Source organism: Chelonoidis abingdonii, chromosome 4 (assembly GCF_003597395.2).
Source record: "Chelonoidis abingdonii isolate Lonesome George chromosome 4, CheloAbing_2.0, whole genome shotgun sequence".
In the NCBI taxonomy this organism is placed as follows: Eukaryota; Metazoa; Chordata; order Testudines; family Testudinidae; genus Chelonoidis; species Chelonoidis abingdonii.
The window spans coordinates 122,620,033-122,647,400 of NC_133772.1; the positions used below are offsets into that span (position 1 = coordinate 122,620,033).

General features: G+C 37.8%; 1 long non-coding RNA gene across 1 annotated transcript in view; it reads left to right on the plus strand.

The window, feature by feature from the left end:
- The window catches only part of LOC142046668 (uncharacterized), a 42,124-nt gene that overhangs the window by 8,046 nt on the left and 6,710 nt on the right, over positions 1 to 27,368 (plus strand). The window contains exon 2 of the long non-coding RNA XR_012655673.1: positions 22,226 to 22,272. This is a non-coding gene — a long non-coding RNA (uncharacterized LOC142046668). The remainder of the gene's footprint in view (positions 1 to 22,225; positions 22,273 to 27,368) is intronic.

Genomic DNA, 27,368 nt, shown 5'->3' on the forward strand with positions numbered 1-27,368 from the left:
TACCTCATCTTCTAAACCCAACTTTAACATAATCATTAATACATAATCTTTAACCAGAATCCAACTATAAATTTTGTAATAAATATGAAATTATCTCTACCAAAAACCTTTACTAACCACACACAACATAATAAAATCACTACATACATAACAATCCTATTCACTACTTTCAATCTACAATTCCTCTACTTAACTCTTTCACAAGACTTCACTCTCCCCTATTCACACCGTTTATTAACATTTCCCTACATAACCCCAATTACATAACAAACCTCACCTCGCAACAATGCAATTAAATTTACATCAAAACCCATGCTCACAACTTCAAACTTCTTCCACATATCCTAAACAATAAACAGACATTAAGCTAAAGTTCCAATCAGCTAATCTGAAATATTACTATAACATATTAAACCAGCTAAAACTTTAATCAACAAAATAATAACTCTATACATTCCTCTCTCTACCTTCCAGCCCCTCTATGCTACCCCCCTCCACAGTCTATACACCCCCCAAAAAAAAAATTTTTCTCCATATTTCCACCAATCTAATGAAATTAAACCATTCAAAAAAAAAAAAAAAAAAAAAAAAAAAAACCAAACAAAACACACTATAATCATTCCACATCTTAATACTGACTAAACAACTAAGTAATACTTTTACCTAAATAATTACAATCTGCTTCCCACAACTACTAAATGAAAAATTTAACAACACATCATTTTACTTAATTCTCCCACACCCTCACTCTCTTTCCTCACTTACCTAAAGAACAATCCTAATCTACCTTGTATCCAATAATCACTGCCCACTCCTACTTAAAGTAAAAATACTTCTTTCAAAATAAAATGCATATTCTCAACTTTAACATATACCATAAAAAATAATTTACTCCTACACCATAATTTAAGCTACTCCTTACGCAACAACAATCATCCACCTTAACCCATCCAGAAACATCCCCCTTACCCTCCAATTCCCTTCATTCACATTTTTCTCACCCTATTACTTTCTCTTCACTTACCTCTTCTCCTCTCTCACCAAATCTCCTCTATTCACTTTCCCTCTCTCCTCCCACTGCTCCACCATTCTGCTTTCCACACCTAATCTACATCCAATCTTCTCCCTCCGCTCTGTCACTCTTTCCAACTTCCTATCATCATAGCCTCTTCTACTAAAAAACCTACTACGCAACTTTCAATATCCACTCACAAACCATCCACTACTACAGCATTCACTACAATACTGAAAAAACATTAATCTAAAACCCTCTCCAATTTAAAAAAAAAATCATTCCTTCCTTCCTATCACTTCCCCATCTATATCACTCTCATTATTTTGCTTTCTTAAACATAAACTCATAATCGACTTCTACTAGAACATAAAACACATAATCAATATTTTTTAAATATCTACAGCAACTCATTCTAAAAATTATCCAAAAATAATTGCTTTCCTATCATCCCATAACCCTTCATCCAAGCAATACAATTCCATCCTTTACATCTGCACTAAACTTATCAAGTCTAATAACCCCATCACATTCATAATACATAAATATAAATCTTTAAATATAATATGAAAATTCTAAATCTATCAAAGATAAAACAATTTTCTTCAACAAAATATTTTCACCTTCTCATTAAAGAACATTAAATCACACAGAACTCATAATACAATCAAATAATATAAATAACACAAAATACCCTTTCACATCTATACTTTATAAAAAATATACACCCACTCCACATCCAACCTCTTTTCACCCACCTCTCCCTATCAATCACCCCTCGCCCTCACCCTCCTCTTCAACCTCCCACACTCTACCCAAAGCTCACCACTACCCTCCTCAAAACCCTAAACCTACATCCTCTTTCAAAACCCACTCCCCTACCAATAAACACCCCCTATCCTACCTAAATTATTACCATTCACTACATCATAAAATAATCAAACAACCTTAATCTAAAACTATCAAAACTTATTATATAACAAACTATTATCTAAATTTATATTATCTTATAACACCTTTTATTCCATAATCCATAACCACTTCTCTACTCTTCAATAAACTCTTTTCACTTAAAAATACTCCTCTACAAAAAACTATCCTAAAATATATCTTTACATTTCCCATATCTCTATTCTTATCACTTCTACATCAATCTCCAAACTCTAACACATTAAACTAAAACAAAACTACTTCCCAAATATCTAAATAACACTTAACAACTACACCCACATAAGCACAACAAATTTCTCATCTTACAAATTAAAAAGTCTCCATTACACCGAAACCATCTACCACACAACAAATCCCAATTAAACACCATTCTCTAAAACATAAAATCACTATCACTCATAAACACTATTAACCCACATACTTAAAAAAACCAAAAAAAAAACAAAAAAAAAAACCCCTAACCATAACCACATCACCCCAAAACCACATACAAAATTACCTAAAATCTTAAATTCATATTTAAAATCTCACAATCCTCAAAAATTACTAAAAAAATTTAAAAATATTTCCCCAATCTTCACTCCAAATCTCATTCTCACTAAACCACTTATAAAAAACCATCTCTATATATTAACTTAAAAAAAAATAAAAAATTAAATAAAAATACAGTTTCTACATATCTAGATACCTAATTCTTTTCTGATCTTCTTAAAAACACTTAATAACTCCTAAATCTTTCAATCATCATCATTATTACCAACCAAAAAATCCTTACAAAAGTCTTATCGTCATTAGAAATACCAAAACTCCTTAAATAGTTCATCAAAACTTCAATTACTTATATTCTTACAAAATTCATTCAATACAACTCATTACTAATAACATTAACTCATACTTTACATAAATTCATAACTTCCAGCTATTACTAGCTCGTTATGAAATATTCTCAATATCTTTAATAGCTTCATACTATACTAAGCCTTAGTACAAATCTCATTCCTAACTACATCATCTCTTCTTTATAAACATTTTTCCCCCTCAATTTTAAGTCACTGATCTTTCAAAACATAACAAATACAAACCTTTCCCCACCCCCTCCTCCCCCTCCACACCCCCCACTCTTAACCACCCCCACACTCACCTTCATCTTCAACCTCTAAGATCTCTTCATATATATCAAAATTCTCAATATTGCAATATTCAAATTTATATAACACAAAAACATAAACCAACTTCAACCAAATCTCTCCCCCCATATCCTTCACACATCCCAACCATTTCAAAACCTAATAATATCAATCTCCCCCATCATCTCCACCTCTAAAACATAACACCATCTACTCTCTAAACCATAATTATGAACTCTAAATAATCACTCTCTTAAACTTATATCTACCTACAACCCTCACAAATCCCACTTACCTAAAAAAACCTATTTTTAAACCCTCCATTAATTCATTTCCCCTATCTTATATATAAATTAAATAACTTTTCCTTATCACTTCCCACACCACTCATATTAAACCGATATCCCACATCTCTCTTTTCCAACTAAATCCTCCTCATATAACCCATTCCCAAACCCCAATCATTATTCCTTTCTAACTTCAAATCTGAATCTACATATACAATCCTACCAGATTCATTCTACATATTATATAATCAAAAATCCCATATTCATGCCTCAATATTATCAATGTAACAAAAACTACCATCTATCTCACAAAATAGCCAAATATCCCCAAAAAACACAACACTATTATAAATATACATAATTTATCTCCTATTTTATATATCTCTCTCTTCTCCTCCTCCTTTAAAATATACAATACAAATAACAAAAAATCAACACTCCCATTCAATTCAAACTAAAATCAACTCTTTTTACTTAATCTATTTCGCATACACACCACACCACCTAATTTTCCCAAACACCATCCAAATACAATCACATAAAAAATAATTTATCCCTAATAACCATACCCCACACTAAACTGCTACAGATTCTCCTCACAAAAAAATACCACATTAAAAAATTCATAAAACAACTAAAATCATTATTAATCCATATAAACTCACTAAAAAAAACTAATATACAATAACATATTAAAACTTTTTAAAATATAACAAAATATATGTCCCATAATATAAAATACCACCAAATAAATAATGCAGCATTAAACAATAAAACAATCTTCTTCTCACACACCACTCAACCTACCCTTTCCTAAATTGTACTCATATAACATTAAAAAAAAATTAATTCCTAAACAAATCCATTATATTACAGATAAAAAAATCCCTCCTCTTCTCATAAATACGCAAAAACAACTGATCATTACCTTATCACTCCCTGAACACTCTCATTCCACTCATAAGATACCGATAACTTTCACCAATCTCTATTACTTCCCCGCATTACTCACAATAATTCTGAATAAATCTAAAACGAAACATTACCTCATACTATCAATCAAACAATCTACCACAATAATAAATACAACTATCTTTCTCCAAAAGCTAGATTCATAACCCACACATTTCAATTCACTTCACTCCTTAAATCCCATCAACAAACCTAAAAAACCTACATACCCAACAAAAACACCACCCAAACCTATTCAGCAACTAAACTTCCCCCTCTAACACATATAACACCCTCATTACAAATTAAAAAACATCATCAAATCATCACCATACTTACACCCAATTCAAATTACAATCCAACCTCCAACTTAAAATAATCCTAACTTAATCAATTTCTAAAAAACAAACACAAAATCAAATCTAACCCTTATCAATAACCCAATTTAAACATTATTTATACAATAAAAATAAATTAATTCCTACCCAAAAACATACAATAAACAAAAACATTTCCATAAACATAATGCAACTACTTCCAAAAACAGCCTCCAAAACCAAATCAATTATCATATACGCACACTTCATAATCAATATTCCAATTATTACCAAATCAATAAAAATATTATCCATAAATATATAAATTACAATTAACACTAACAAATAATATTAAAATACAATTTTATAACTCAATAATTCATTAATTAATATCAATTAAAGATAACATCAAATTTTATATACTTTCATCTATTTTTTTTTTTTTCTTTTTAATCCTCTCCAAGTTAATAACACCAAACATCCAATTTCATCTTTACAAAAACATTCCAAACACATTTATATGATCTAAATTCTCAATCCCAAAAACCACCTTTACCATCCTCCACAAAAAAATCCATTCACCCCATCTACCACTTACCATTACTCACTCTCCTCTAATCTACCTCCTCTTCATTAAAATACCTCAGTCCCCAACTTAACATTCCCTGTACACCACCCTTCTCCACTAACTCTCACAAAAACCACCACTACCACCAAAAACACTACCACACCACATATATTACATCTCAACATTCCATATTCCACACACTGAAAATACAAAAACAACAAAATACATTAATCAGAATATACAATATTAATCAAAATACAGATAAATAAAATCATAACACTTCAAACTACAACATCAGCTAACCTCTTTCTACAAAATCTCTCACCTCAAAATCCTTCGAATCAACCAAGCTTTTATCCCATTCATAATATCACTTCAATACTCCTACAAAAATCCTCTTCTCATCACCAGATTTCCACCCAACACCATTACTCCCCATTTCCTAAAGTCCTTTCCCACTTCTCATCGCCCAACAACTCCCGATCCTCCGAACCACACCCACCCTCCACAACCCCACAGCCCCTCCACCTTCCCACATCAATCCCCCCCTGCCACCCCACCTTCTCTACCTACTACCCCTTCTCCATTCCCCAATACCAACTCATATACCAACACCTCCCCCCCCACATATCTCTCTCCCCCTATTTATCAATCCTTCACCCCATGACTCTAACAACATACTCCATTTCACTAAATCAAAATTACATCAAACAACATACAAAATCTTTTTCTGACAACTTAATCCTCCTATAACTAAAACATCTTCCAATACATACAAACCCCTTACATATCAATACAACATCACAATAATAATGACCAATCCTCTTCATTAAACCACCACATCTCTAACAAATACCATAAATCCAAATCCCTAAACCCTTCCATCATAATATCACTACATCCAAAAACCAACTATCATTTCATGCACATTACCTTAACATACAAAACTCTCTTAATATTAAACTCACAAATTAAAATTCACTAACTTCACTACAAACCATACATCATCCCATATTAACTAAAAAACAACAAACATACAATTCATATACATACAAAGCCTCAGATCACAAACCCACAATATTTTTTTTTAAAATTCATAATAACAATAACTCCAATTTATACCATCTACTCATATCACCTCCACCACTTCCCATACAATAAAACATACCACATCATCTAAACATTAATCTCTTTCATCATCCACATCAATCTCCAGAGCTACAATTACAAAAATACACACAGACCTCAACAAGAAACCATTCTTATATAAACCCAGCAATTGCACCCACTAAAAATCACCCCAAAAGCTAACTATCCTAAAACTATTCAACCACCAATAATCAAAATCCAAAAAATACAGTTAACACAACCACATTCAATTAAGATAACAACTACCCCATAAACCCAAAACAACTATCTCTCCAATTCTACGCACCAATTCTTACCAAACAAACCAGAACTACCCTCCTATACCCCTAAGTCAATATTCCTTTATTACTTTAAAAATCCCCTAAAATCAGCACATTTCTCTCCAACACAAATCCTTTCTTTAAACTAACATATATACACAAACCCACAAACTAAACATCTATTCATTACCTCCCACTCATACACAACACTCCAATACTTTCCACAACACTCCATACACTCTCATGTTATACAACCTCTTACAATCTCAGCTATTCTTAACACCACCCTCATCCCCCCTATCTCATACAAATCATTACTATATAATGCTCCTATCTCATCAATCATTCCAACATCCATAACAATACTCATCTTATATTTTCTTTCTTTTTTTTTTTTTTATCCTTCAACTCACTCAACTTAATTATTCATACATAGATTTAAAAAATTCAAATTAAACAATACAACTTACATATCAAAATTAACATCACATTATATCAACTACAAACCCATACTACATTAATCAATTAAAACAATAATCATATCCACTACCTTAAAAAACTATACACTCATCCTCCCCTCTCACACCCACACTCCAACCCTCCACACTCCACCACTCAAATCCTACCACACCATCCCTCTCACCCCTCATTCTATATCCATCCCATTCACAACTAGCATTTCACAACCACAATCTAAATTCTTCAATCCAATTTTTTAACCACTCATTACATTCAATTTCCTACCTTCATTACAATACACTTATACACATATTTCTTATCACTATTACTACAAATATCACATCCAACTAAACACAATCATTCCTATAATGAATTCAATCTACTTTACTCTAATCATATTTTACCACCCTATCATACTTAATACAACATTCAATATAACCATAATTTATCCATCAGATACCTCTCTCTACTTATTCATATTAAATAAACCACCATTCTCTTACAAGATCAACTAAATCTTTCACTTACACACACAATTACTATCTATTCCTTCTTCTCCAAAATTAACTCCCCATTTTCACCAATCCACTCAACCTCTCCTCTTACACCCACCCATCCCCACTAAAACTCAACTCCAACAATAACCACATATCTCTTTCAACACCTTAGCATTTTACTAATTTACCACTTAAATAACACCCACATCAATAATAAACTCTCTTATCTAAAAAATCTAATTAAATACCAATACATTTCATCTAAGCCCTTTCAATATCATCCCAATACTGCTCTATAATCTCTTTCTCTCTCATCTCTAACCCTCTCTCTTTCTCTCTCTATATATCATCTTAATAAATACTTCATTTTACACCTACATCCCCCTAATCCATCTCAAACCTAAAAACATCTCAAATTATAAATATATACTCCAAATCTCCATCCCCTTGCACTAAATATTCTCCATCTATAATCCAATGCTATAAACTATTTTTACAACTATAATCAATAATATATATATTAATTTAACTCAACTCCCCCCAATAAGATAATAATCTTAATTATCTTAAACACTTTTCACTTTCAAATAAACAAATCATACACATCATTTAAACAATTAAATTCTCAACCCAGTACTACTCAATCATTAAACTTTATACTTCATAATCATTATCCTAATCAACTATATATCACTCTAAAACACTAATCTACCACCCCTAACAAGCTCATACTTATACATCATCAATTAACCTCCAAATAACCAATCTCTTTATACAATCTTAAACCTCCTAATACTCTACATATTCATAATTATTTCACTATTCACCCTATTACAACCTTACATCCCATTCTACTCCTATATACTCAAGCCCAATCTAAAAACTAACTCCCCAACCTTCCACACCTCTTAAACATACCTAAAATCATACCCACAACACACAAACTTACTCAATTTTCTTAATAATAAAATAATCTCTTTAAACTTACAATAATTCCTTCCACTCCCCACCCATCTTACATTTCAAATATCCATATTATCATACTTTCTATACCTTTTACCAATTCAATCATACACCAAATACAAACAAATCTTACCTTCCTCTCATCCCAATTAATTCCATCCTTACATCACAAATCCTCTCAACGATTATTCAACCTACACCATTAAACTTCACACTATACTCTGAAAAATTCTAAACAATAAAACCCCAGATAAATTCACCCTCTCCATTTACTCCACATACAAAAATAGTTTTAACGCATCAAATTATGCTACAATCAATCTTTTCATTTAAAAAAAATATACATTACATAATCTCTCTCAAATCACCAGAACTTTTAAATACATAAATCATAAAAATAAGAAAAAACAACCATTAACTCTCCATTCATAATCATTCAACAAAAGAAAACTAAATTAAAATACCCTTTCTCTCTAAATATATCAAACCAATCTAATTAAACAAAAATAAAAATAAAATACAATAATCTCCTATACATCTTCATTCCTAAAAAAAAAACATAATATATTTGCCACCACTCTCCTTCAAACACACAAAACATCTAAATACTTACATCACCACAATTACAAAACAACCAAAACACACACAATTAAAATAACAAAACAAAATATATACAACATACAAGAATTTCCAATACTTAACCACAATAAAACACAAATACCTATTCAAATAATGATTAAACCAACAAAAACCAACCATTAATTTTAAGCACCAATATTTTCTCACCAAACAACTACCTCTAATGACTTAAATTAAATAAACAAATAAAACACACAACTCTCCCATAAAAACCCACATAAAATAACCAGCCTGAATAACCAACTAACCCATACAAAAAGCCTAATTTAATATAATGCACTCAAAAATACCAAATCACATACTAACCCTTCAATAACAAACACCCACTCTATCACATTATAAATAAAACTCCTTCCATAATTAACATCCAATCATTTAAATTTACATCTAAATAGAAACCTAACCTCTCATAAAATTTCTGATTACACATTTAACTAACACAACTATCCATCTCTAAAAAAACAAATACAAAAACCAACCATCTCCCTTATCCCTGCAAATCTATTAATCAATTAACTTCTTCACATCTTAAAAAATTTAATACCTTCCTTACCAATTTTTATTACACCACCTACAATAAACCTCTATCACCCAACTACTTCCATCAATCCCCTCAAATCCACTCTCCTATCACCATAACGAACAACATCGAACACTCTTACAAAAACCACACTTATAAAAATCACCTCACATTCTCAATCACCCCAAATTTCCACCCTATCCCCCAAAACCCCAAATTCTCTTATAACTATCCCCTTACCCACCAACCCCACCACCACACTACCCTCAACTACCCCCTACATACCTTTCCCCCTTCCTTTTAATTTTCAAATCACTTCATATTGAAAACCTACCTTAGATACTACTCCAATCTCCACATTTCCATAGCCCAGCTCAATCAAACACTCCCTCTACCACAAATTGCAACCACACTCTCCTACATACTCATAAATCACAAAACTTAAAACCCCTATATCTATCCAACCCCCTCTCAAATCAACCAACCCCAACTACATCCACCTAACCACCTAAAAACTATATGAATGTCACACCTCCTTATAAATCCCACACCTCCACCATTTGCTCCACTTCCATAAAACTTCCAATCCACCTAACCCCAACACGCAACTACCACTTACTCCTTCTTCTCTCTCACCACTTAGACCACTCCATCTAACCCTCACTCAATATTAATTCTAAAATCCCCCCCACTCCTCTCAACTAAAACCCATCCCTCACCTCTCATAATCCCCCACCCCTATCATTTTCACTCCTCCACTTACCTCTCGAACTCACATTCTCCTTATCCCAAACTACACACTCAAATTGCCTCACCATCAACAATATAATCACTTCCTCATCTCCTCCAATCCACAACACCAATCATACCTCCAAAAACACTCACTCTATCAATTCCATCCATTCCACTCATCTGATCACACTTCTCTCAAACTCCCATTTACACCCACACATTCTAATCAATCTACACTCAATGACTCCTTACAAAGAACAATTTCCCTCTACTTTAAACCAAACAAAAATAAAGTTCATAATACATATAAACCACACTTAAATCCTCATTCTACATAAAATCATATTTTAAAAATCCACACAAATTTCCTTGAATAACATACAATCAACCACTCAAAAACCATCTACATTAAAATCAAACAAACAAACATATTTCCTAATCACTACAAAATCATATCTTCTAAATAAAAAATATGCCTCAAAATCACATTTCTACTTTCTACATCATTCATAACCACTTCCTTAATCAAAAATACCGTCTTGCATTTTTTTGTCTGCACATACAAACTCTACACACCCCCTCAACCACATTCAAACTTCTCTTCCAAAACACAACATCTTATCTCCTCCCACCTAAAAAAAATTCAAAAACCATCCAAATGATTTTCTTTCTTACAAAACTTCACAAACAATCCCCAACAATATCATCCTCATAAATTCCATCTCAATAAATACTCTTTACACAAGCAAATAATCAAACTCTTATACTGATCATAATCAAACATTGAAACTTTAAATATCAATCTTACTATCACTATTCTGAACTTAAAAACAAATCAAAATATCACAAATCTCTCCAAACCCATTCTACATCCCCTTCAACTTTATTTAACTATCATCAGATTCTTTACCTCTTAAATCACATACACTATTATCACACAACAACCCAACTCAATCTCATAATCTCAATTCAACATTCCTCTATCAATACTAACTATCCTCAACATTTTTTATACTCCAACCTTAAATTATAACAATGCCTACCACCTTACATAAACTATAAATCCAATCCCATATCAATATTTCCACATCATTTGATATATCCCATTCATTCAAAATTTACCTACCCCAATCCATATCATACACTATCAATCACTTAAATCAACCAAATTCTCACTTCTTCTAAACCCTAACACGTACAACATTCAAACATTCCACCAATTTCACCACTATCAAAATTATGATCCATATTATAAATACAATTTTAACTGAAATAAAACTTACATCACTATATAACTACACACCACCAATCTATTTTTTATACTAAAATCAACAATAACCCACAATTTATCTTCTACTCAAATATAATTACCAACTCATTAAAAAACATTCAACTTCTTAAAATCAAAATTCATAATCTCTCTACCCAAAAACATACACCACCTCTCTGATATCATCATACATCCCAACATAAACTTTTTAACTTCAACCTATTTTTCCTAACAAATTTTCCATCTCACTTTATCCTAACTTTCCATTCTAACACACCTTCAAATATACAATATAACACACAAAACAAAATTTCACCTCCAAAATACAACATTATAAAAAATCCAAAATATATACCTATTATTTATCAACCAACTTAAACCATAACCTCTCTACAATAAACAAAACCCACTTAATAATCTATCACCACTATCAAATATTTCAATATCTATCTCTAATATTATCAGACAAACTAATATTTACTTTAACCTATCATCCTATATCAACCCATCTCAACCAATCATTAACCAATAAAATCACTATTTCTTTTAACTTTATTCAACTTCAAATAACAATTAACTCAATAATTTAAAACCTATAAAATCATAAATTACATACACACTATTACAAAAACAATCAACACCTCACTAGTCAAAAACCATATCATAATCTAAAATTTACCATATACCTCATAACATGCGTTTATACCACACCCCCCCCAAATAAAAATAAAAATAGAACTTTAACCTCAAATCCACCTATAATCATTACAAACTTCTCCCACCATAACAAACCCTTCTAATTTTACTCAATCGCACCCATAAACCATAACAACACTCTTCACCATGCTTATCCACCAACCTACTCAAATTTTAAAACACAAAAACCCCTACACCCTCCACATACCCCACCCTACCCCTCTCCCCTCCCTTCCCCCACCTATTCCTTCCCAACTCTCCACTACTTCTCACGCTCCACAGCCCCCTAAATAATAAACACTTCAAAAAAAATGCCCCACCTCCCTTCTCTCTCTTCCTCCTTCCCTCTCTCCCACTTCTCCCTTTCTATACCATAATACCCCCTTCCTTCTTCCCTTTACTAAAAAAAATCTATAAAATACATAACAATTCTCTTTACAAATAAATCAATCACTCAATAAAAATAATCCAATTAAACAAGCTATAAACCTTTATTAAAATTCCAATATTTCATTTTTCTTCTATTACACTATCAACTCCTAATCCAATCAAGCATCCATATCAACTCCTTTCTACGTCAATCATCTTTTTTTTTTTTTTTATCACTTAATTTTACCCCCTTTCCTCCCCATCCCCTTCCTCCATATACTCTACCTCACATCTCCCTCCTTTCAAAACATCACTTCCCTATCTTCCCTCTACATACCTTACACGATATTCCAATACAAACACCTCAAAACACCTATTCATACTCATACAATTGGGGGTGTGCACATGTGTGGGTCCCAGCTGCTCCCTGCCCCCCTCGTTGAAGCAGGTGTGCAGGGTTACTGCCCTGGAACTGCAGGGCAGCAGTGGATATGGGGCTGGTTGGAGGCAGGGCAGGGGCTGACTGGAGGTAGGGTCTGGCTACAGGCAGGGTAAGGGGTGTGGGGCTGGTTGGAGATGGGGGTATGTGGGGCGGGCTGGCTTCAGGCAGGGCCGCAGGGGGATGCAGCAGGGGTTGGCAGGGCTGGAGACAGGGGAGTGTGAGACTGGCTGGCTTCAGGCAGGAGGGGTGCAGCAGGGGTTGGCTGGAGACAGGGCAGGTGCAGGCAGCAGTGTGTGGGGGGCTGGCTGGCTTTGGGCAGGGCCGCAGGGGTGTGTGGCAGGGGTTGACTAGAGACAGGGCAGGGAGTTTGACAGGGCTGGCTGTGGGCACAGGGTGCAGATCTGGCTGCAGGCAGGGGGAGCAGGGCTGGTGTAGGCAGGACAGGGGGTGCAGCAGAGGCAGCTGGAGCCCCAGCCCTTTAAATAGCCCCCAAGCTCCCTGCTATCCCAGGGCTTTGGGGGCTATTTAAGGGCCCGGGGTTCCCCAGCTTCTGCCCCGCCCTGGACCTTTTAAATAGCCGTGGGAGCCCTGGGGAATGCATAGGGGTGGTGGGGCTCTGGCGGCTATTTAAAGGACCGGGGTGGCAGAAGCAGCTGGAACCCCAGCCATTTAAATAGTCCCTGGAGCCCCTCACTACCCCAGGGTTCTGGAGGCTATTTAAAGGGCCTAGAGCTCCAGCCAGGGCCCCGGGGCTTGCCGCGCTCCTGCCTGCGCTTTGGTCAAGGGAGCGGGACCACAGAAGACCCTGGAGCAGATCGCAGCTAGGGACCCAGGGTAAGTATAAAAAAAAAAATTAAAAAGGTGCCTAAGGCATGGGGCCCTCTTAGGCGTGGGGCCTGATTCCTGGGAATCGGGCGAATCGGCCTAAAGCTGGCCCTGGGTTCCAGGCTCAGGGACAGAAGAAAAAGTCATCTGGCCCAGTCTTATGTTGCAAACAGGTTAAGATCCAGTTTCAATACAATCAGCCTTTGCACTAAGACAGTGTTGGCACCTCTTCTGGTTTTACTGAGAGTCTCACACAATGTGGTGCTTTTCTTAAAGATCGTGCTACAAGAATCAAGATGTCAGCTTTTTTTTTTTTAAATAGTTTCTTGTCCTTATGGTTATGGAGAAAAGCTTGAAAATGTGAAGCGTATGTACCTTAAAGTCTTGAAAACTAAAAGACAAATAAAGAGAACCCAAAAATGATTTTAAAAAAACTCAATTTTTAAGCCAGTCATGATACTTTGGGGTCTAACTTTTTTTTTTTTTTTTTTTTTTTAAACAATTGGGCTCAAAACATGAGACATTTCTGCTTAATCAGGCATTCTTGTTGCCTATGGTATTATGACCTGTAGTATCAGTGAGATGCACCTAATATTAAACACAATAGTATCTTCAGTCTGTTTAGTTGCATACAGATTAGGTGCAGTACTCAGTCTCCTGGCAAATTGTCAGTGCAGGCCTTAATTGGACAGGCTGTTAGAATATCCCTGTTAAAGGGGACAGGGAGGTAAGGGAAGAGTGATGGATATAGTTTTGGAAAGTGTGTATATGTTTTTAAATACATGTGTGGCTTAGTGGTTCCTGTTTGCATGTAACCTTAATGTAGGAGGAAGCAGGAAGAGACTCGAGCTGCATAGTGTCAGAGCAAAGTTTTCTTTCCTTAGAATTGCAGCAAATACAAAAGAGTATTAGATTATTTTCTGGGGAGCAATAAGAGAGGGTAATATGGAAGACCAAGATTGTGTTTACTTGAAGATAAAACAGCCTTTGCAATAGGTGAAAGGCTAAACTAACAGTAAGATTGCTTATTTACACTATGGTAGATTGTTACCAGATAATTGTTAAATGTGATGGTGAGTGTTATGTGCTGTTATTACACACTGAATATTTTGTGGTGTGAGGAAAGGAGAACCTATTATAGAAATACGTCAATGCATAAATAGGTATTTGAGTTACATAATTTGGTTTATTTTCATATGAAGTGGGCTGGGAGATATTAATAAAAATTAGTTTCCTAAGAAAACAAGAATTGTGTTTAGAATCATTAGGCCTTCACCCTCACTTAGGTCTCCACAGCTTTTACATTGTGGAAATAATATGCCACTTGTTAGACAGATTCCTAGGTTTCCCTCTGACCCAGAGATAATTCTGTTAGCAATAAGTAAGGCTAAGTTTTAGTCAGAGGTATTTTAAGTGGAATTCATGGGCAGGTCACAGGCAGTAAACAAAAATTCACGGCCTGTGACTTGTCCATGACTTTTACTATATACCCCTAACTAAAACTTGGGCCAGAGGTGCACTGCAGGGGGAGGTCCCAGTGGCAGGAGCATGTGGCCTGGGACCCCTGCTGGTGCTAGGGAGCACAGTGGCAGTGCACAGCCCCAGGACCCCTGCTGGTCCTGGGGGGAGGGGGACAGACAGTGGGGCTGGCAGGCTCCCTACCTGGCTCCAACCTGCATGTCTCTGCAGCTCCTAGGGGGAGGGGTGGCCAGGGGTCTCCACATGCTGCTCCCGCCACAAGCACCAGCTCCATAGCTCCCAGTGGCCTGGAACTGCAGCCAATGGAAGCTGAGGGGTGGGGGGTGGTTGCAGGCAGTGTGCGGAGCCCACTTGTTGGTGTCACTAAGCATAACCCTAAGTAACTCGGGAGGGTGGAAGGCCACAAGGGTATGGAGCCTTCCTGGTTTTAGGCCTCAGCAAACAAGAGTCCTTCCATGTTTAAACTTTAATCGATCTAAAAGGCCTGGTGTAACAGCCGTTATCAGTTGCAACAGTTCTAACTGGTCTAAAGCAGAAATAATGATGCCTGTGCACTTTAGCAGAAGGACAAGATAACGTGCAGAAGGAAAACTTACTAACGCAGTGCCGCGCCAAGATTACTTTAATGCGCACCTGCCGCTTACGTAACTGCTACAGGGGGAGCAGGAGGAAGGAAAGAAGAGAGAGAGAAAAAAAACAACTTTATAAAAAAGGGAAAGCCGCCTGGTATTAGGTGTGCTGGAATCTGAGCTGCTAAGTCTCCCAGCACCGCTGTGAGATCTCAAATAAACTTTGTGGTTCTCCACCCTGGTGCGTTTATTTGGCGTTAAGCACTCCGGGCGACGGACCACTGTTGCTGCCTTGGGCACTTCTTGCCTGCAACACCACTTGGCCCCTCCACGAGACTATTAGGGACATGCAGTGGGAGCCCGGGGTAAGCGCTGCCCAACACTCCAATCCCCGTGCCCCAACTCAAGCCGGCTCCCACCACCCAAACTGCTGAGTCAGCCACCACCAGCTGTGCCAGAATCAAGGAAAATCATGGAATCTGTGATTTCCATGACACACATGCAGCCTTAGTGATAAGGTACAGAACTGCATTAGATGTACCAGTTATGTATTGGCAACAGTGGTTTGCAGTCATTGCTGTTTTTGTTATCATAAGCCTCTTTCCAAATCTGGAACCTTAGCGTTCCAAAATCTGGGTGCCTAGCATGAACACCTTCTTAAAGCTTAATTACCAGCTTTAGCTTGTGATCTCCTGCCACCATCCAAAATTCCAGGGTTTTGGCCCCTTCTGGCTCCCCAAAACTTCCCTGGAGGGACCCAAGACGCAGAGACTCTGAGTCTCACAACAAGGGAAATAACCTCACTTCCCTTCCCCCTCTCTCTCTCACCAGACTTTCCTGTCGGGGCTAACTTGAGAGTACTGATGCAATCTCTTTTACATCACAATACAAGAAGCATTCTCCTCTATATTCCACAAAGGAGGACAAACCCAAATACAAGGAAACAGAAATGAGTCTCTCTCTCTCCCCTCCCACCCAATTCCCTGGTGCTGGCGAGCTGATCCTCGTAGATCTAACACAGAGAATTCCCCTCCGGTCGTTCCCTTAGCCTACCAGAGAGGAAAACCTCAAAAAGGTCTTTAAAAAGAAAGCTTTATATAAAAAAAAAGAAGAAAAAGGACATCAAAATATTCTCTGTATCAAGATGACAATAACAGGGCCTATTGCTTATAAGAAAAATATGAACAAACAGTCTTGATTCAAAAAGATATTGCCAATTTGAATATTCCAGCAAGCGACACACATGTAAATACAACCAAACAACATAAAAGCCTATATTGTTTTTCTACCTGTACTTACAATTTGGAAACAGAAGATTAGAAGATAGAAAGAACCTTCTCATAGCTGAGAGACAGACAAAAGACTCAGACCCCAAAAATTCCCTCCCTGACTTTGAAAAATCCGGTTTCCTGATTGGTCCTCTGGTCAGGTGTTTGGTTCCCTTTGTTAACCCTTTACAGGTAAAAGAAACATTAACCCTTAGCTATCTATTCATGACAGTTGTCCTTTGTTTATGTCCTTGCTGTACTATTTGAAAGATTTGCTGTTGTGTATGAGTATTACTATGCCATCTACTGGTTAGAAATAACAGGTCTGCTCATTTTTTACTTCATTTCCCTAATCAGAGTTTGACAAGATGGTGGACCTAACTATAATAATTATTTATTGAGTACTGATTGTGCAGTTGGAGCACTGTGTTTGAGCAAAACTGAGCTTGACTTTTGGCAATTCTCACTTTATGTCTATACTTTGACTTCCAAGTTGTAGCTTTCTTTGCTGATGTGTCCCTTTTTTCTGTTCCTTGTATACTCTTTTTACTCTTAATGTCCTTTTTGAGGTGGTTATTCAGCAAGTTAGAGCTGGAGCCTTTCCCTGTAAGTTTTTTCACCTTATTTGGCATGCAACTTCCAGATAAATTTTTGCTCCTCTGACTTAAATTTGTAGGAGGTTTGGAATTTCTTTAAGTCCCTGAGCTCTTCCATCCATTTGACTTCACTAACTAGTTTCCTTAGGTTCCCAGATTCTGCCATTTTGATATTGAATACCTATTTCTAACCTGTTTGAGTCTCTTTCCATTTAACTAACTGGATTACCTCATGATCACTTAGTCCAAGGCTTTCTTCTATAGTCTCATCACTGTTTACCCAAACCAGGTTTAGTATAGCATCACCTCTAATTGTTCAGTGATTATTTGGTGAAGAAACCTGTTGTCTAGTGCCTCACTGGACCTTACCATTATTAGTAGAGATTAACTTCCAAGCTATAGCTTGGAGAAGAAAGTCTCCCATAATGACAATTTGCATTAGTTCTCTCTAATATTGAGACTTCTATCCATGTCCAAAACTGACCCTGGTGGTCTATATCAAATCCCTAACACTAGCACAATAGAACCTCTTTTTACAGTCCTTCCCCAAAGTGATTTTGGCCCAAATGGATTCTGTTTTATTTGTTGTTATCTCTTCTCGTTTCTTTACAATGCTATCCCAGTATCTTTACTTCGTTCTCTCCTGAACAGTATGTATCCATTAGTACCTATATTCCAGTCATGACTGCTATTCTGCCATATTTCTGTTCTCCCTTTAACAACCTGCATTGGTGGGTCTAATTCCTCCATTTTGATGCCAAGGCCTCTCATGTTAGTTTACAAATATGAGTTTTCTTCTTGACTTCATCCAATTTCCTAGCTGGATTGGTCATAGTCCTTTTGCTGTCCTTACTCCTATCTTCTGGTTTCCTTTATCCATTATTATATCTCTTGCTTACCTGCTTTTCCTTTCCTGTCTGTTAAAGCCAATATAAGTTACTTCTTTCCTTCTTCTGAATCTTGCATATAGTCTCCCCTGGTTTCTTCCTGCAGACTGCTGCTGGCTCATATTCACGCTTTCTCTATTAGAGATTGAATGTATAATAAAATGCTAATTTGCATTGTTACTTTCAATGGCACTAATCACGTTTGACAGTTCTGTTCAATTTAGGCAGAGAGCCCAGTTCTGATAGACTCCAATGAAATAAAATTGCTTCTGGTAGTCCATCTCTTATTCTACATTTTGCTGCTTTACAGTTTACATGACTACACACAGGCAGCCACTGTCATTTTAAAAAAAGTGTTCAAGTTAAATCTGTTTTCTAATAGAGTGCTATTTAAATAGCAAGCACTCATTTGTTGGATTTTTTTTTTAATTTCTGAAAAATATTCAGAAGGGTTACTGTGCTCCTCTGGGGATATTAATAAGGGTTTTTTCAGCAAGGGAGAGAGCGCAACTCAGGCCTCCAATCCTGAAAGTTATTCTGCTTGGATGCATCCCGGCACACCTATATGGAGCCCCAGTAATGTCAGTAGGGTTCCATGTGGATGCAAGAGTCTGTCCACACAGAACAACCTAATGGATGAGTGCCTTATTGGCTATACACTGGAAAGAGTGAAACAGTATATGAAGTCCTGTCAAATACACAGTTTTGAAACTGAAAAACAAGACTGTCTTTCACGAAATCTTAAAGTACATAATTTTCTGACAAAGATGTAATTTTCAAGTTGGTGTGCCTTAATGTTAGAGGGCTTTGCATGAACAGCTTGGAAAATACCAAGGAAGTTTCTGATGCAGAGACAGTGATTTTTTTAATCTGCTTAGAAAATATATTTTACATTAAAATTGAAGCTATCTATAATTCTGAGTCTGTAACTTTAGTAGGCCCCTTTTCACTATGAGTGAATACTGCTTGCTCTGCAGTGCTTCTGCAGCAGTCCCAGCTGCAGGAGGCATTGTGGTGGCATAACTGCAACCAGGTTGTATTTTGCCCTGTAATGGCCTATTTGACCCTTGTAAAAGGAGCACAAGAAAGGCAATGTGATGGCTGGTCTAGCCTGCATGTGGGCTAAACTGGTCCCTGGCAGCCCCAAAGAAAAAAGGTGCAAGCCACCTCCCCTCTGTCCCTACGCTGGCAAAATTATAGTCAGAACTAGTAGCACGTCTTACAGCAGGGGTCGGCAACCTTTCAGAAGTGGTGTGCCAAGTCTTCATTTATTCCCTCTAATGTAAGGTTTGGTGTGCCAGTAATACATTTTAACATTTTCAGAAGGTCTTTCTATAAGTCTATAATATATAACTAAACAATTGTATGTTTAAGAAGCTTCATTTAAAATTAAATTAAAATGCAGAGCCCTCCAGACTGGTGGCCAGGAGCCGGGCAGTGCGAGTGCCACTGAAAATCAGCCCACATGCCAACTTCAGCACCCGTGCCATAGGTTGCTACTCCTGTCTTACAGTGATAGGTGAAAAATACTTTCAGTTACAAGATCGTGTTTTCAGATGTTTATAGATTTCCAAAAAAATTGAGTCTGAACAGTTAAAGTTTGCAAGAAGTATCAGCTAAAGTGGTTCAGCCATTTCAGAGAATGAGGTAAGGGTCCTCTAATTATACAATCAAATAACTTTTTTCTAAAGACCATATCATAATTAAGGCTAAGTTTTAGACATGGGTATTTTCAGTAAGTGTCATGGACAGATCACAGGCTGTAAACAAAAATTCACAGCCCATGACTTTTACTATACACCCCTAACTAAAACTTGGGCCAGGGGTACTCTAGGGGGATGGTCCCGGGCACCATGGGTCTTAGGAGTGGTGACCTGGGACCCCTGCTGGTGCTGTGGGGGGGAAGAAGTGGGTGGCGGTGCACGGCCCAGGACCCCTGCTGGCACTGGGTGGGTGGGTAGGTAGAGAGCAGGCAGCTGCGCACAGCCCAGGGTGGAGGGAGAGGGACAGGCGGTGGCATGCATCCTGGGACCACTGCTGGTGCTTTGTGGGGGTGGGGCATGGCCCGGGACCCCTGCTGCAGGGGAGGGCTGGCAGGCTCCCTACCCAGCTCTGACCAGCATGTCCCTGCAGCTCCTAGGGGGAGGGGCAGTCACAGGGGCTCCACATGCAGCTCCCGCCGCAAGCGCCATTAGCCAGGAACTGCAGCCAATGGGAACTGTGGAGCAGTGCTTGCAGTCACATGGTTCATAGAAATGATGCATCATCATAGAAATCACCACCATGTGGAGCCCCCGGCCCTTCCGCCTAGGAGCTGCAGGGACATGCCGGTGTGAGCCAGGGACCCCCCAGGTAAGTGCCACTCCGCACCCGCATGCTGTGCCCTAGCCCTGAGCCTCCACCCACACACCCAGACTGCTGCTTCCACTGGCCCAGGGGCTGCCCAGCTCAGACAACACCTGAGCTAGATGCACCAGCCACTGCAGAAGTCACAGAAGGTCATGGAATCCATGGACTTCTGTGACCTCCATGATAGACACGCAACCTTAATCATAATACATATGCATAAGGGGACTGGATTAAGGCTATTTAGGCAACCTTAATTCTGACATTTCCTAATTTTTTAATGCTTGACTTTGCAACCTTAAATATTCCTCTAGTGAAGGGGGGTTATTTTTGTTTTGTAAATAGTTACATATTTGTATTGCAGTAACTGTAGGGGACCCAACTAAGGTCAGCACCCTATTGTGACTGATGTTGTACATGCATATAGCAAGAGCTAGTCCCTGCCCAGAGAGTTTAGATTAAAAAGTAACAGATTCAGGGGCAGCCTACAACAGTTCTCACACAAACATTTTTATATAATGTGAGTATTTAGTGTGATCAATTAGTGGAAGCAGCAATCACATCCTGGAAAAAGTGGCCTAACAGCTCAGTTATTTTAGAAATAAAGACTTCCCTACACTAACAAAGCAGGAGGTTTAGAGCTAGAACAGGTGTCTCAAAGTCCCGGCCCACAGGCCTCTGCAGCCCATGGAGGAGAGATGGATACAGCCTGCAGCATAGGGCTGCCCCCCCCCCCCCCGCAACTCCCATTGGTTGGGGGAGAGGGACAGAGATATTATCATGAGTCACTGGGCAGAGTCAGCCACGAAACAGCATTACTTTTTCCCCCCACAATGAATATAAACAAGTCAAAATACCGACCACAACTATCTGATGCACATCTTGCTGCAATCCTGAAGGTTTCAGCTGCTCAGTCATTAAGGCCAAACATCAAACTGACAGGTCTGGCAAACACTAAAAACACTCTGGCAGGCAAAGAATTGTATAAAGTTGTGTGACAGTTTTATTATTTCTAAGAAATAAAAAATATAACATTTTCTTTTCAGTGACATTGGCCCACTGGGAGGATTTGAGGACTGACACTGGCCCTAAGGTAAATTGAGTTTGAGACCCCTGAGCTAGAATCTCACCTCCAAGCCAAAGGTAGCTATAATCAAGGCTGCTGTGCTATCTCTAGATGTATGAAATCAACCTTACCTTTGAGAATCAGGAAGGATGGATGGTGGAGAGAGGAAGGGAATCCACATTTGTAGGGTGAACAGAATAACCCTTAAGAGGTCTCTTTTGTAGACTGAAAAGGAAAAGCCAGCCTTTGCTATGGAAGCTATGCTCTTGCATGAATTTAGTCAGTGGAATAATCCAACTGGCTACAATATTTTCAATGAGATGTGGCATGGTCACATATGCAAACGAATAGAACAATGTTGCAAAAGAAGAAATGTGGGTTTGGTAAAAAACAACGTTTTTCCATGCAACAATATGGGGTGGCAATAGGATTTCTTAAAACAATTTTCAACCTATTCTAATAGTCACATGTATAGCTATATCATCCTGAACATAGGTATGGCAGTGCAAGCCTTGGTGTTGACTGGGTGCTGCAAATGGGTTATGAAGCTATAAAATTCTCCCCTTCCCACCCAATAATTACCTGGCATTAGAATTTTTATTTTACTTTGTTTTTTTGCACAGCAGTAGGAAAAAATACTGTGGGCAGTATCCACATGAAACTTATCACTGGACTTCTGTTGAGAGCTAGCATCCAGCCCAAGAACCAGTTCCAGACCCCAGATATTAAAGAGTTGTTAAACTATGTTTGGTTCTAGGGGGAGGTATGCTAGGCTGCCATCAGCACTACATGGAATATTAACATTATGTACAGAGTCGTGCCAGACCTGGTACACATCAGAGAGAAAGCTGCAGCTGCACACTTCAGACAGCTCACAGCTCCTGAGGTTCCTGATGGGGGCAAGGTGGAAGAGGGTTCCAGGGCTCCCCTTGCTCCTAGTGCAGAAGTTTACTTCAAGCGGGGTGGGAAGTGGGGCAGAAACACACCACACAGACCTCCACACTAATGAAAATTTAAAGTTGCACAAATTCTATATTGCCTTGTTCATTGTGTTCTTCCAGAACATGCATTTAATTCCCAAAGCTCAAAAGCTGGAAGACCAGAAAATATTGCTAAGGGCCCCTTACTCTGGATGCAGACATTACTGCTGCAAGAAAAAAATAAATTTCCTGGTTTCCCACAATATGATTTTAAGAGTTAAGGTGACATTTCCAACACAGACTCAAAAACCTGCAACCTTAGCTCCATATAATTGAAGTTGTGTGTGTTGGTGTGAATACTGTACAATAGTTCCCTAATACTATTCATTTTCCCATTCTTATCTAGTCTTTGTATGTGCATATTTCTTGAGTCTGTAGCCAAACTGCATTGTGATTGTCACAACAAGAGACTGTGTATGTAAATCTGCTGTTTAAAGCTTTTTTTTTTTTTTTGCTGATCTGACCTATCACTCAACAGTTCTCTTCTTGCTAAAACCACTTAGTGTAATACTGTGAAAGCAGAGGTTACTACTAAGAAATTAATCCAAACCTGAATAATTCTAACGGAAATGGTAGAACTCTGTCAGGAAATAAACTAATCTTTTCAAGAAATGACCTAAGTAATAAAAAATTTGTTATTGACTATGGGTTAAATCTTCACACGCCAACCTTACCTTAGTCTTACTGCTGTTGTCCTTTTTACACATTGCTTCTCCCTTCAGACAAAATCTTAAAATACAGCATTTTAAAATCTGTATAGTTATTAATCCCAAGTGATAAAAGTTAAATAAATATTTTACTAGTGTTATACTACCAGCCTCCCAGGCTAAGTAGTCACTATAAGTGAACAACATTAGAGAGCAGAGAGGCAACTCATTCTAATAAAGAAGCAATAATGGATGATTTCAACTATCCACGTATAACTTACTCAAATGTTATTACCAGTCAAGGTTTATAGAAGGAATTTCTCAATAACTTAGACAATTGTCTCTTGGAACAAGTAGTTCTAGAGTACCTGAGGTGGAGCGATTCTCAGCTTAGACCTAAGAAATAGACAGCAATGGGTTCATAATGTAACTGCTGAGCCACTGAGCAACAGTGAACATAATTAAATTCAACACCCTCTTCAGAGGAATCAATTGCCACAATTTTGACATTGAACTCCAAAAAGGGGATTTCCAAAAAAGAGGAAGCTAGTCAATGTGATCCTAAAGTAAAAAATGAGGAAATTAAAATCCTTTGACTCAGCAGAGAGGCCACTTGAGCACATCTTAAGAGTCACAGGTGGCACATATATCCCTAAACAAAAGAGAGCAAAAAGATCAGAAAGAAAATTAATTAAATGGTAGAGTTCAAGAGGTTATTCTAGACAAACTAAGATCCTTCAGAAAATGGAAATCCAATGATAGTGAAGCCAACAGAAGTGGTAATAAAATGTAAGATGAAAATAGAACTAAGGGGAGGTTTTGAAGAACAAATAATTGGCAGGGGCGGGGAGAGACAAAAATCTTAATTATATCAAAAGTGAGATACCTGTGGGGGAATTGTTGCATCTGCTAAACTCCCAAAGAGCTAAAAGAACAATGAAGGAAGAGAACAACGTTGCAGAGAGGATAAACAAATTTCTGGTCTGATCTAGTATGGCAGTTTTTATGTTCCTAAAATTAGTTTAGGATTTAAATATTTCTTCATATTTACATTACATTTTAATAAGATTCTGATTCTCTTGGCCAGTAGAGTGTAGGATTGCTGTGGAGAGGAAGCATTCAGTCTCTGCATGGACAGGAATGGGGCAAACGCATTTGTTAATCACCTATGTGGCCTCTTAATCCATCTGAGTAGCAACACTAACAATCTTCAATGTTTCATCTAGTCATTAAATGGATGGCTGCATTGTGAGTCAGAGGAAGGAATGGTGATAGAAGATGGGGAGGGGGAAAGTAATCCTTTAGGATATAAAAGAGCCACCAGCATGGAGTGAAGAAGAAAATTCTGCCATTGGGGTTGGGACTATACACAACCTTCAGAAGTTAATTCTGTAATAACTTTCTGTGGAAAGGGAAAGACACTTGTTCCTTATGGGTCAGGTTACTAGCTACATCACTTACATGCCAAAATTCAGATTTCAATGGGTTAGCCTATCTTATAAAAAACTGGCTATACAACTAGAGACACCTGGTTGAGAAGCTGTTCCAACTCTCTGAAGTCAATGAAAAGCCTTTGATTGCCTATCATGGCTGTTAGGATATGATATTCAGACCTGTCTGCAAAGAATTTAGGTGTATTCTTATCACTTAGCTAATTATAGAGGTATAAAAGAAAGAATCAAAATAACCACCTGCTGGTGTAAGGGCCTTCTCTTACTGTGACACTCTGAGGCCCTGTTCTTAGGCTAAGGCCTCTGGCTAAGCAGTAGAGGCATCCATAAGCTGGGAAGTGTATGGTCACATCCTTACATTCTAAACTAGTCACATTGAAATAAGGTGCTATTTGGCTGTTAGGAATACAGTCCTGCCCTGATAATGCCTATCACCTCCAGAGAAAGGGAAGAGCCTAGAAGATTTAAAGAAAACTTAGTTTGATAGCATCCTGTCTGGCAAGAACTCACTTATCAATAGCAGGGATGTGAAATCCTCATTTCTTTGTTGTTCTTTCATTGTAGTCTTCACTTACCTATTGTTTGTCTGTATAATTTCTTGTCTCGTTTTGTGATTGTTTCTGTCTGCTGTATAATTAATTTTGTTGGGTATAAACCAATTAAGGTGGTGGGATATAATTGGTTAGATAATCATGTTACAATATATTAGGATTGGTTAGTTAAATTTCAGTAAAATGATTGGTTTAGGTATAGCTAAGCAGAACTCAAGGTTTACTATATATTCCATAATCAGGAAGTAAGAGGGGGATAGGAGGGAATTGGAATCATGTTTTGCTAAGGCAGGGGAGGGGGAAATGGGAACAGGGACACAGGCAAGGCTCTGTGCTGTCTGAGCTGGGAAGGGGAACACTAAGGAAGGAAATTGGAATCATTGCTTGTTGGAAGTTCACCCCAACAAACAAAAAATTGTTTGCACCTTCAGACTTTGGGTATTGTTGCTCTTTGTTCATACAAGAAGGACCAGGGAAGTAAGCAGTGAAGCAATAAGCCCTCTAACAATTGCTTTGTGTCATGCCCTAAATAGCAGCCCCACAGCTAAGCAATATGTGAAGCTTTTAAAACATCCAATATGGTTTGCCTTTTTTTAAAAAAAGGTTTAGGCTTAATGCAAGAGCCAGCTTGAAGTGATCTTCACATGAATTTGAGTTATGGAACTTGTAAATGCTAATTGCCTGATTTTCAGAGGTCAGTGAATGGTGAAGGGTACATCAGCATTTCTATAAATCAGGCCACAAGTTTTTAGATGTAACAGAGATGGTCTTTAAAGACTGAAGAAATTTATTGTCTTGGTTACAGGACTAGCTGTATATGACCCCTCTGTGGTCTCTGAGTACACCCTCTTGTGTCCTTTATTTTTCCTGTGGTGGAATATAGTGACCAGATAGCCTTCTTAAACCAAAATATGGTTAATCTTAAACAGTAGGACTAAAGCTTCCAGAGAAACATCTATGGATGTCTATTGTACCCATAGGCTTAGTACCCCTTAATCATAGCCCAGGCAGCTCTAACATGTATGTGTGTGTGTATATATATATATATAGTGACAAAGTTCCTCCTCTACCTTGGTGGGTCCTGCACTTATTGGCAGATTTGTTCACCTCAGTGATCTCCCCCACAGTCTGGGTCAACTCCTCCTGTGTCTGATCAGGAGTTGGGAGGTTTGGGGGGAACTCAGGACCACCCTCTACTCCAAGTTCTAGCCCAGGGCCCTATGGATTGCAGCTGTCTATAGTGCCTCCTGTAACAGCTGCATGACAGCTACAACTCCCTGGGCTACTTCCCCATGGCCTCCTCCAAACACCTTCTTTGTCCTCACCACAGGATCCTCCTCCTGGTGTCTGATAATGCTTGTACTCCATAGTCCTCCAGCAGCTCACTCTCAGCTCCGTTTGCCTCTTGCTCCCAGCTCCTCTCACACACTTCCTCTCCTCTGGCTCCCCCTGCCTGACTGGAGTGAGCTCCTTTTAAACCCAGGTGTCTTGATT